Source organism: Triticum aestivum, chromosome 3B (assembly GCF_018294505.1).
Source record: "Triticum aestivum cultivar Chinese Spring chromosome 3B, IWGSC CS RefSeq v2.1, whole genome shotgun sequence".
NCBI classification, from domain to species: Eukaryota; Viridiplantae; Streptophyta; class Magnoliopsida; order Poales; family Poaceae; genus Triticum; species Triticum aestivum.
Window position 1 is genome coordinate 739,799,372 of NC_057801.1, and position 9,578 is coordinate 739,808,949.

General features: G+C 44.4%; 2 pseudogenes; one reads left to right on the forward strand and one right to left on the reverse strand.

Annotated features, from left to right (window-relative positions):
- Positions 1–3,859: 3,859 nt before the first annotated feature.
- Positions 3,860–6,414, forward strand: LOC123067777 (pyridoxal phosphate homeostasis protein-like; annotated as a pseudogene).
- Positions 6,415–7,291: 877 nt separating this feature from the next.
- LOC123072109 (uncharacterized) lies at positions 7,292–8,989 on the reverse strand (annotated as a pseudogene).
- Positions 8,990–9,578: the final 589 nt, after the last annotated feature.

Here is a 9,578-nt window from a genome sequence, read left to right on the forward strand (position 1 = left end):
TATTGATTACCTTGATCGATACTAGCTTGGAGCCCGCATTACTAGTGATGGGAGAGTTGTTGGAGTGATCTCTCGGGACGGGGTCGTGCCAGATAGGGCGGCGAAAAACATTTTTATGGGGCACCGGACACACCGTTGGTACCCCGTGCCAGTATATGATGAATATGGGAGCGATGCTCCACAATTTTAAGATGTGAAATGTTGGGCACGGGGGTTACTACCAATCGAGTGGACTCCATGTTAGTGTCATCTAGGGAAAGATAGTGATCGGGTGCTTACCCCGGGTACTTGAGGTATCGTGGGTCGTGGATGACACGGAAGTTCCCCGGATCTTGTGGGTAAAGTGTGCAACCTCTACAGAGTGTAAAACTATTCGAATAGCCGTGTCCACGGTCAAGGACAGTTGGGCGGTGCTGCTTAAACTATGTCCAGAGTTTACAAACCAGTGTGTGTGTGTTTGGGATAACTACTTGAGTCAAGTCAAAGGACTTAACGTGATTGAGATTGGGTTGGTGCCCACTCTATTTATGTTGATACCTATAACCTGTCCTCATGGTTACTTAAATTCTCTTGATGCATGACTTACATGTTGTTGAACATGCCATTGCACTCAAAACTAGCTTTCTGCAAAAATTTACCTATATCCTGCATTGTTACATCTTGGACCAAAACATGGGTTGCTTGCGAGTACATTCAAAGTACTCATTGGCTTGCCACTGGTTATTTAATTGACCAGGCATGGAAGAACCGGAGTTCAAAGAAGAGTTCTTTGGAGAAGATCATGCGAACTAGGACGTTTCCCAGTCAGAATGCCTGTAGGGTTAAGGCAGATGGTGTAGGACCTTGAAGTAAGTCTAGAGGGGGTGATTAGACTACTTGACCAATTAAAAACTTAACATTTTCCCAATTTTAGAGTTTGGCAGATTTTATCTATCTTAGGACAAGTCAAGCAATCATCACACAATTCAAGCAAGCATGCACAGAGTATATAGGCAGCGGAAATTAAAGCATGCAACTTGCAAGAAAGTAAAGGGAAGGGTTTGGAGGATTCAAACGCAATTGGAGACACGGGTGTTTTTGGCGTGGTTCTAGTAGGTGGTGCTATCGTACATCCACGTTGATGGAGACTTCAACCCACGAAGGTTAACGGCTGCGCGAGTCCACGGAGGGCTCCACCCACGAAGGGTCCACGAAGTAGCAACCTTGTCTATCCCACCATGGCCGTCGCCCACGAAGGACTTGCCTCACTAGCGGTAGATCTTCACGAAGTAGGCGATCTCCTTGCCCTTACAAACTCCTTGGTTCAACTCCACAATCTTGTCGGAGGCTCCCAAGTGACACCTAGCCAATCTAGGAGACACCACTCTCCAAGAAGTAACAAATGGTGCGTTGATGATGAACTCCTTGCTCTTGTGCTTCAAATGATAGTCTCCCCAACACTCAACTCTCTCTCATAGGTTTTGGATCTGGTGGAAAGAAGATTTGAGTGGAAAGCAACTTGGGGAAGGCTAGAGATCAAGATTCATATGGTAGGAATGGAATATCTTGGCATCAACACATGAGTAGGTGGTTCTCTCTCAGAAATGGTAAGTTGGAAGTGTAGGTTCGTTCTGATGGCTCTCTCCATGAATGAAGAGGAGGTGGAGGGGTATATATAGCCTCCACACAAAATCTAACCGTTACACACAATTTACCAATCTCGGTGGGACCGAATCAGCAAACCCGGTCGGACCGATTCAGTAAACCTAGTGACCGTTAGTGATTCCGGTGGGACCGACATGCAACTCAGTGAGGCCGATTCGGTTAGGGTTAGGGCATAACGTAATCTCGGTGAGACCGATTACACAAACTCGTTGAGACCGATTTGGTAATAAGCTTTCCAGAGAGTTGGTCAGGTAAACTCGGTGGGACCGATTTGCTCTTTTCGGTGAGACCGAAATGTTACAAAAAGGAAATAGAGAGTTTACATTGCAATCTAGGTGGGACCGATCGCTCACTTCGGTTAGACCGAAACGTTACGAAGGGAAACAGAGAGATTGCAACCCCATCTCGGTGAGACTGAGATCCCTATCGGTAAGACCGATTTGCTTAGGGTTTGTGGCAGTGACTATGACTTTTGGAATCGGTGGCGCCAGATAGAAAGAATCGGTGTGAACGATTTTGGCTTTAGGTTTAGGTCATTTGTGGATGTGGGAAAGTAGTTGAGGGTTTTGGAGCATATCACTAAGCACATGAAGCAAGAGGCTCATTAAGCAACACCTCATCCCTTCTTGATAGTATTGGATTTTCCTATAGACTCAATGTGATCTTGGATCACTAAAATGTAAAATGAAGAGTCTTGAGCTTTTGAGCTTGAGCCAATCCTTTGTCCTTAGTATTTTGAGGGATCCACTTTCATCATCCATGCCATGCCATTCATTGAGCTTTCCTGAAATAATAGTCTTGGAATAGCATTAGCTCAATGAGCTATATGTTGTTATGAATTACCAAAACCACCTAGGGATAGTTGCACTTTCAGATGGCATGGGTTCTACTTATCGACGAAGATTTCCGCTGCTTGTGTTTCATTTGATGTTCAGCCCTTAAGGCTTTATCAATGTAAGACTTGACCATAATGGTCATAATTTGTGTAAGACGGTATGTATGGATGTAAGACTCTTGTTATTCTGCTTCTGTGTGTTCAGTGAGCATTGATCTCTGGGATCACTATACATGTGCATTCGGTGATCTCGACTTATGAGTCGGGGTCCCCACACCGTGGATTCCGTTTGACGCAGGCAGCGGTCTTGATTTTGGCATCCAACACCTCTCTTCTCTCAAGCATCTTGCCGTCGAGATCATTTGCATTGGCGCGACAGCTCGGGGCGTTGAGGCGTTGGAGGAGGCCATCAGAGATGCAGTTCATCTCCTTCCGAATCGCCCTGCGGTGGAGTTCCGAACATGGGATGATGAAAAGATGGTGTCATTGCTTTATTTATAAAGCGGGGCGAAAGCCTTTTTCGGTAAAGATGGTGGAGGAGGAGGGGCAAGGCGTCACTGAAGAGGAGATCCACGCTAGCGGTTGAAAGTCAGCCTGCAGCATATGTAAGTGTACACATTACACAACTCATTTGACTTTTTTAACTTCTCCTTTTCCTATCGTACGCTGCATAGTTTTTGTAATTTTTCTTTGGAGCAAATTACATCATGGGACACCGAACTTGTCCTGCTGGCGGGTTCAAGTATGTCTAACTCCAGACTTGCATATGACTGATGGTCACCAAACTTCAAGTGTGTCACTCAAGGAGTCTAGGTCAGTAGCATTATGTCCACTGGCACCACTTTGGCATGTATATACTTTCATATATACCTAAGAGAGTGATCCCCACCACTAATTATCCCAACATGCATGCATCCACACCATCAGAATTATTATATCCGTTATATTTACTAGCTTGATCACATTTACTAGCTTGATCCACTACCATCTGTCCAATCTACGCATGAGAATCTTCCATCAATCTTCCACCTCACCAACTATGCCATGTCATCATTCACCACTATCTAATTTTCTTCTTCATGCAGCAATCTCACGTCGCAAAGCCATGTATGTAGTCATTAGCTTTAGTTTATTTAGTACTTTTTACAATAATTTTTAACAAGATTCACACAGCAAACACACGGGGCATCTTCTAGTAGTCTAAAATGGGAAGATCTGTTAGAGCATGCGAAGGATTTTGTTTTCTGGTCCAGTCCACCCCATTACAAGGGGGGACACGCCTGGACAGACAGGTCTGGACACTTTGTGCTCTTCAATGCCGTGCATCAAACGTTCTTGGATTGGTCCACCAATCCGAATTTCCACAAACCGGACGCAAACATGGGGAGGTTTGCGGCATCCGGGCACCCGTCATGTAGGAGTCCGAAACCCCGGCCCACACAAAACCATATCTCTTGGTCCGCTTGTTTGTTTCATTACTTCAGAGGCCATGCCATAAAATACATTCAAACTTTTCTCTTGATTCAAGTCGTTGCCATGCTGCTATATATTGCTTTTCTTTATGGTTATATTATAGATGGTTTTCTTGTCGATGATGAATCCACTGATGTAACACTTCTATTTTCATTCAGCAAAATCTGGTATCGGTCCTTCTAAATGTGTGGAGCTTGCTAAGCATGTGAAACTAGCTTGCCCAAACTTAATACTGTCAGGACTCTTGACAATAGGGATGAAAGATTACTCCTCAACACCAGAAAATTTTAAGGTGGCTTTCTATTATGATGTCATCACGAATGCTCCTTCTGTGTTGGGTTGATTTCTACAAGATGTTTTGTGTGATCTGAATACAGGCATTGGCAAATTGTAAGCTTGAATTTTGCAAGGCCCTTGGGATACCAACAGAACAGTTTGAACTCTCCATGGGAATGTCCGGTGACTTTGAGCAAGCGGTAAGAAAACATTAATCTCTCGTGTTTATGTGGGGTTTTCGAACACCCCATCCCATTAAAACCAGAGTTTTGGTGCCAACGTGATACAGTTTTTGGCGTGCCACGTCTGTTTGCACGGAAGATTTGACAAAATGGTTGTGGAAGGATTGTTCTTCTTTGCCATAACACCACATCTCACATAGATGGCTCTTTTTATGCTATCATAGTAGGGGAACAGCAAAGTTAGCTAATTAGTTAGTGATACTAGTACTAGGTTGTCATACCTTGGTACCACTGACGTGCTCACCGAGTGGCGAGTGCTCTTCGGGACATAAGAAACTGATTTGTGATTTATGAACATCAACACATTGCAACTCCGCCTCTCGTGATAATGTTTTATCAGCCTGTTTATTCTTTGGTTCATGCACCTTTTATTTCCCAAATGCTACATAAAAGAGTTGTAAGTTGTAAACGCAGACTTAGCACGGCAGTAGTGGAGCCAAATTAAGTGATTCAAGTAATTCAAATCACATGACGTCTCTACTGCAACCATTCACATGACAGTCCAGTCTCCAGTCAATTGGATTGTGGGCTCTTTAGTCTTCACTCTTGGGGGTTCAAGCACATAGATTGTCATACTTATTAGGCTATAACACAACTATAAATAACATATATTTTGAAACTCGACTCCCGAACGCCACTGTAAGTGCACATGTGTCCTTTGATTTTATGGTTCTAGTTTTCTAAACAATTAACCATCGTAGGCACTATGCTGCTTGGGCTCAATTACCTATTTCTGCCGTTTTGCAGCTGCCGTTCCAAATCTTGACATGGTTGATAGTGTAGGTAATGAAAAGGTAAGCAAGCAGCAACAAACACACGTTATGTTTAAAAGTTAAATGCATCTAAACCAATATGGTGTTTGTATGTCTACAGGAAAGGATGATAATACTGATTACAACATGTTTGTTATATGTGAGCTTCATCCTTATCTGCTCCGTATGAGTATTACATAATGTTGACATTCTTTCAGATTGCTAATCATCTGGATCATGCTGTCGTTAGCTTGGGGAGGGAGCCTTTGGAAGTTATGGTGCAAATAAACACTAGTGGAGAAGAATGTGAGTACAGAGAAGATACTAAATTGATCTAACAAATTGATATTAGTTTTAGGATATCTTCCTTTTTTTTCAAGTAGTTAGCAGTTAACTGCATTTACAATACTATCTACAACTGTAACATAGCTAGATTTGTTTCAACACTTCAGAAGCCTTGCCATAAAATATATTCAAAATTTTCTCCTGATTCAAGTCTTTGCCATGCTGTTATATATCGCTTATCTTTCTTGGCAATGTCGAATTAACTGGCGAAAAACTTCTATTTTGATTCAGCCAAATCTGGTGTTGATCCTTCTAAATGTGTGGAGCTTGCTAAGCATGTGAAACTAGCTTGCCCAAACTTAATATTGTCAGGACTCATGACAATAGGGATGAAAGATTACTCCTCAACACCGGAAAATTTTAAGGTGGCTTTCTATTATGACATTATCATGAATAATCTTTCTGTGTTGACACTTTCACAAGCTGCTGTTTTCTTTGATCTGAATACAGGCACTGGTAAACTGTAAGCTTGAGGTTTGCAAGGCCCTCCGGATACCGACAGAACAGTTTGAACTATCCATGGGCTGATGGGCATGTCCGGTGACTTTGAGCAAGCGGTAAGAAAACATTAATCTTTCATGTTTATCTGGGGTCTTGGCCTGTGGGAACATGCAATCAAAACCAGAGTTTTGGTGCAAACGTGATACAATTCTTGGACCTCCATTAATCCTCGGAGCAAATTTGACATTTCCTGTTTTGTTTTCTTTGTTCAGATAGAGCTGGGCAGCACAAATGTGAGGGTTGGGTCAACAATATTCGGACCAAGGGAGTATCCGAACCAAAAGCAGAATTAAAGAACATGTGCTTCTTGTGCTCCTCGACAATTCTTATTGCCTATGTGCATTGTATGTATGATGGCATGTAAATGTACATGTAAATATCTGATGTTTAGAAGTGTGTAGTTCCATAAAGGACACTGGAAGAGAGCCAGATATAGCTCCATTACTAAGGGCAGCCTTTTCCCTGAATGAACATATTCGGGGCATATATACCCTGGTATTGCATTATTAAGAGTGAAGACTATTCCAGCCCATTTTCTTCAAAGAGTATTAGCACTTCTAAATTATAATGGCATTTTACCTCCTATATGCCAGTACTTTTTGAACTGCAGATTTTGGTTTTTACATTTGTGTGCTTTAGTCACTAATAGACTAATGTACAACATAACCAAGTACACTTCATAGACACAGAGTTGTTCACTTAAGCAAAAACGTCTGCAGCAAACCAAGAGACACTAGTACCAGCCCAGCAGCTGAGCGAAGCACAACAAAAATACCACAATTCTCTTCATCATCATGTTACAGACCACATGCACAAGCACACTAGAACGGCCCCTATAATCCCCTGTCCAAGATTTATGTTGCCACCACAATAATGTTGCGCCCAATAGCCAACTTCGATCAACCTGAAGCGCAGTTTGCTTCGCAGCTTGATTTCTCTCCTGCAATGCAGACCAAGAAGACAGCACATGTGAGCACTGTGGAAATAGCAGCATTAGGTTTAGCAGGATACATACTACTGGAGCAAGCATTATTCCTGACTTCACAACGAGTCCCAAAGTAACGCTATAACTCTAGCAGAAACTAAACATCTCCCCTGCCCACTTAAAACTCATCACCCAGGCACATAAATCCTCATCTTAACAAGACAGGGTAATCCATGCACATGCACAGCAACATACTGTTATAGACCACACTTGGCACGAGTGGTTCGCTGTCTCAAAAAATAAATATACTGTTATAGGCACATATCACACCCCCCAAAAAATGGGGGATGGAATCTTTGCAGCAACAAAAATTACATTTCTCGTCAACCTTTCACAATCACTTATCCAAGCATGATTGAGCAAAGTTCCAAGACATCGACGACTTAGCTAAACAATGGCATCGGCATTGGACTCACAACCTTCCTTCACGAATAAAAACCATCTCTAGAAATCATTCGTACCATCAGTCACTTCTGTTATAATCTTAATGTCAACTCCATGGTTTGGGTCCTTAATACAGTCCGAGTCTAGGGCTACTAAGTACTTACTAGCCCAAACATCCACCTCTGCCCATGGCATTGCTTTCAGGCCAGATAGAGAAGAGACCAAGCACCAGAGCATTGTAAGAGGAGTAGGTATACTCATCGTACTGAATTTGCTGCTAAACAGTCATTTGAATATTTTGATTAACAAACAGAAAATGTAAAACTAAACGAGTGTAACTCGTCACTAGGGAGCAAATGTGCCTTGAAAACTTCTGGACAGTTATGAAACCCCATTGTACTGCATCAGCAAATGCTTGGAAGGACCCAAACAGGAGATCCACAATCCTCTGTTCGCCCTGGGCAGTCGATGACGAATTCATGATAAGACCCATCAACCAAAGAATACTCGCTCCACTTCCCAGAGCACCCAGTGAAGTACAAGCAGTCCCTTCGAACTGCCGGATGATCTGGACCAAGGCAACCGGCAAACTCATGCAAATTAAAGAACAAGCTGCAACCACCAAGGCTAGTAGTCCTCTCCCACTTCCCCTCCCCGGATTGCAGATAGAAAACAATGTACACCCATGGATTGTACTCCACCCTTACAATGACCAATAACTCACCACACCGCTCTGCTAGCCAGAACCTTGGACAATAAACTTCCGGCAGAGTCAATTTATCTCCAAGAAACGACAATACCGCAGAATTCTTGTCAAGATCGACGACAGCGAGGCGGTAATGTGGGTAATTGTAAATCAGCGCATAGAGGGTGCCTTTCACGAACATCAGATCGTAAAGCAGGTGGCCCTCATCGCAGCGCACTGCTCGCCAGTGAGCGTCCCCAATGTGGCAGTAGTAGACGACGCGGCAGAGTTTCCTGAAGGTGACGACGAGGTCGCCGGAAAAGAGGACTACTTCGTAGTCTCTCTGGCTTCAAGGGATCAGGCAGGCGGGCTCGCTCGCCTGTGAGGAGGTGGCGGATGCGGAGCTCGCGGCGGGTGTGATAGCGGTCGCGATCCTGGATGGCGACGCGGCAGCCGAATGAGTAGAACTCGGTGAGGCCGTGGTCCGTGCAGGGGAGGCGGAAGCGGAGGATGCGGCGGAGGGGGACGTGAAAGAGGGCCCCCGAGGCAGAGGCCATGCGGGGGAAGAGGAGGAGCGGACCCTGGGAGGCGAGGTTGGCCGGCGACAGCGGGAGGAGTTCCCGGTAGGTGCGGCAGGCGGCGCGGAGGGCGAAGAAGTCCTGGAGGGTCGTCAGGCGGCTCGCGACCAACGGGATCAGCTCCGGCAGGAAGTAACCCAACGACGAGGCGTGGTTTGTGGAGGAGGAGGTGGTGGTGGTGGTGGCCGACGGCGAGGTGCTCGGCCGGAGCTTCTCCGACGAAGCCATTCCTCGCCGCCGCGTCTGCAGCGGAGTGGGGCGTTGTGAATGCTAGGGTTAGAGGCTTAGGAGTTAGGAGGCTTGTTGATGGTCCGGGCCGGGCTGGGCCTACCATCTATTGGGTTTGGGTCGTCTACTGTTAGAAGTTGACGAGGTGATATCTCAAAAAACAAAAACAAAAAAACTTCACCGCAAAAAAAAGACGTCTTTTTTTTTAGACACGCAAAAAAAAGACATCTAAAAAGAAACTACCCTGTAGGCAATCCATGTGGTGTAATCTACTAGTACAGGGTATGAGCGTAAAAAAAAACACTAGTACTTCCTCTGTATCAAAATATAAGATGTTCATACAGGCAGAAGAACCACCAACATTCTCATGTATATAGAGATCCCCCCTTCCTTGATGCTTTTCTTTTTTTGAGAATTTATTTTTCATTCAAATTACGAATCAGTACAAAGCAGTTGGCTCTTACAAGCACACTGAAACGTAAACACAAAGGACCAAGAACACCTAGAGTACCCTAAGACAACCATAACACAAGAGGATCTTCGGAGCCCTGTGTTATCATCCCTGAATCTTGAGAGAAGACCCCTGCAGCAGAAGGATCTGCAACCAGTCGCAAACAGGTCATCATCTTCGACCACGGTACAATTGCCGC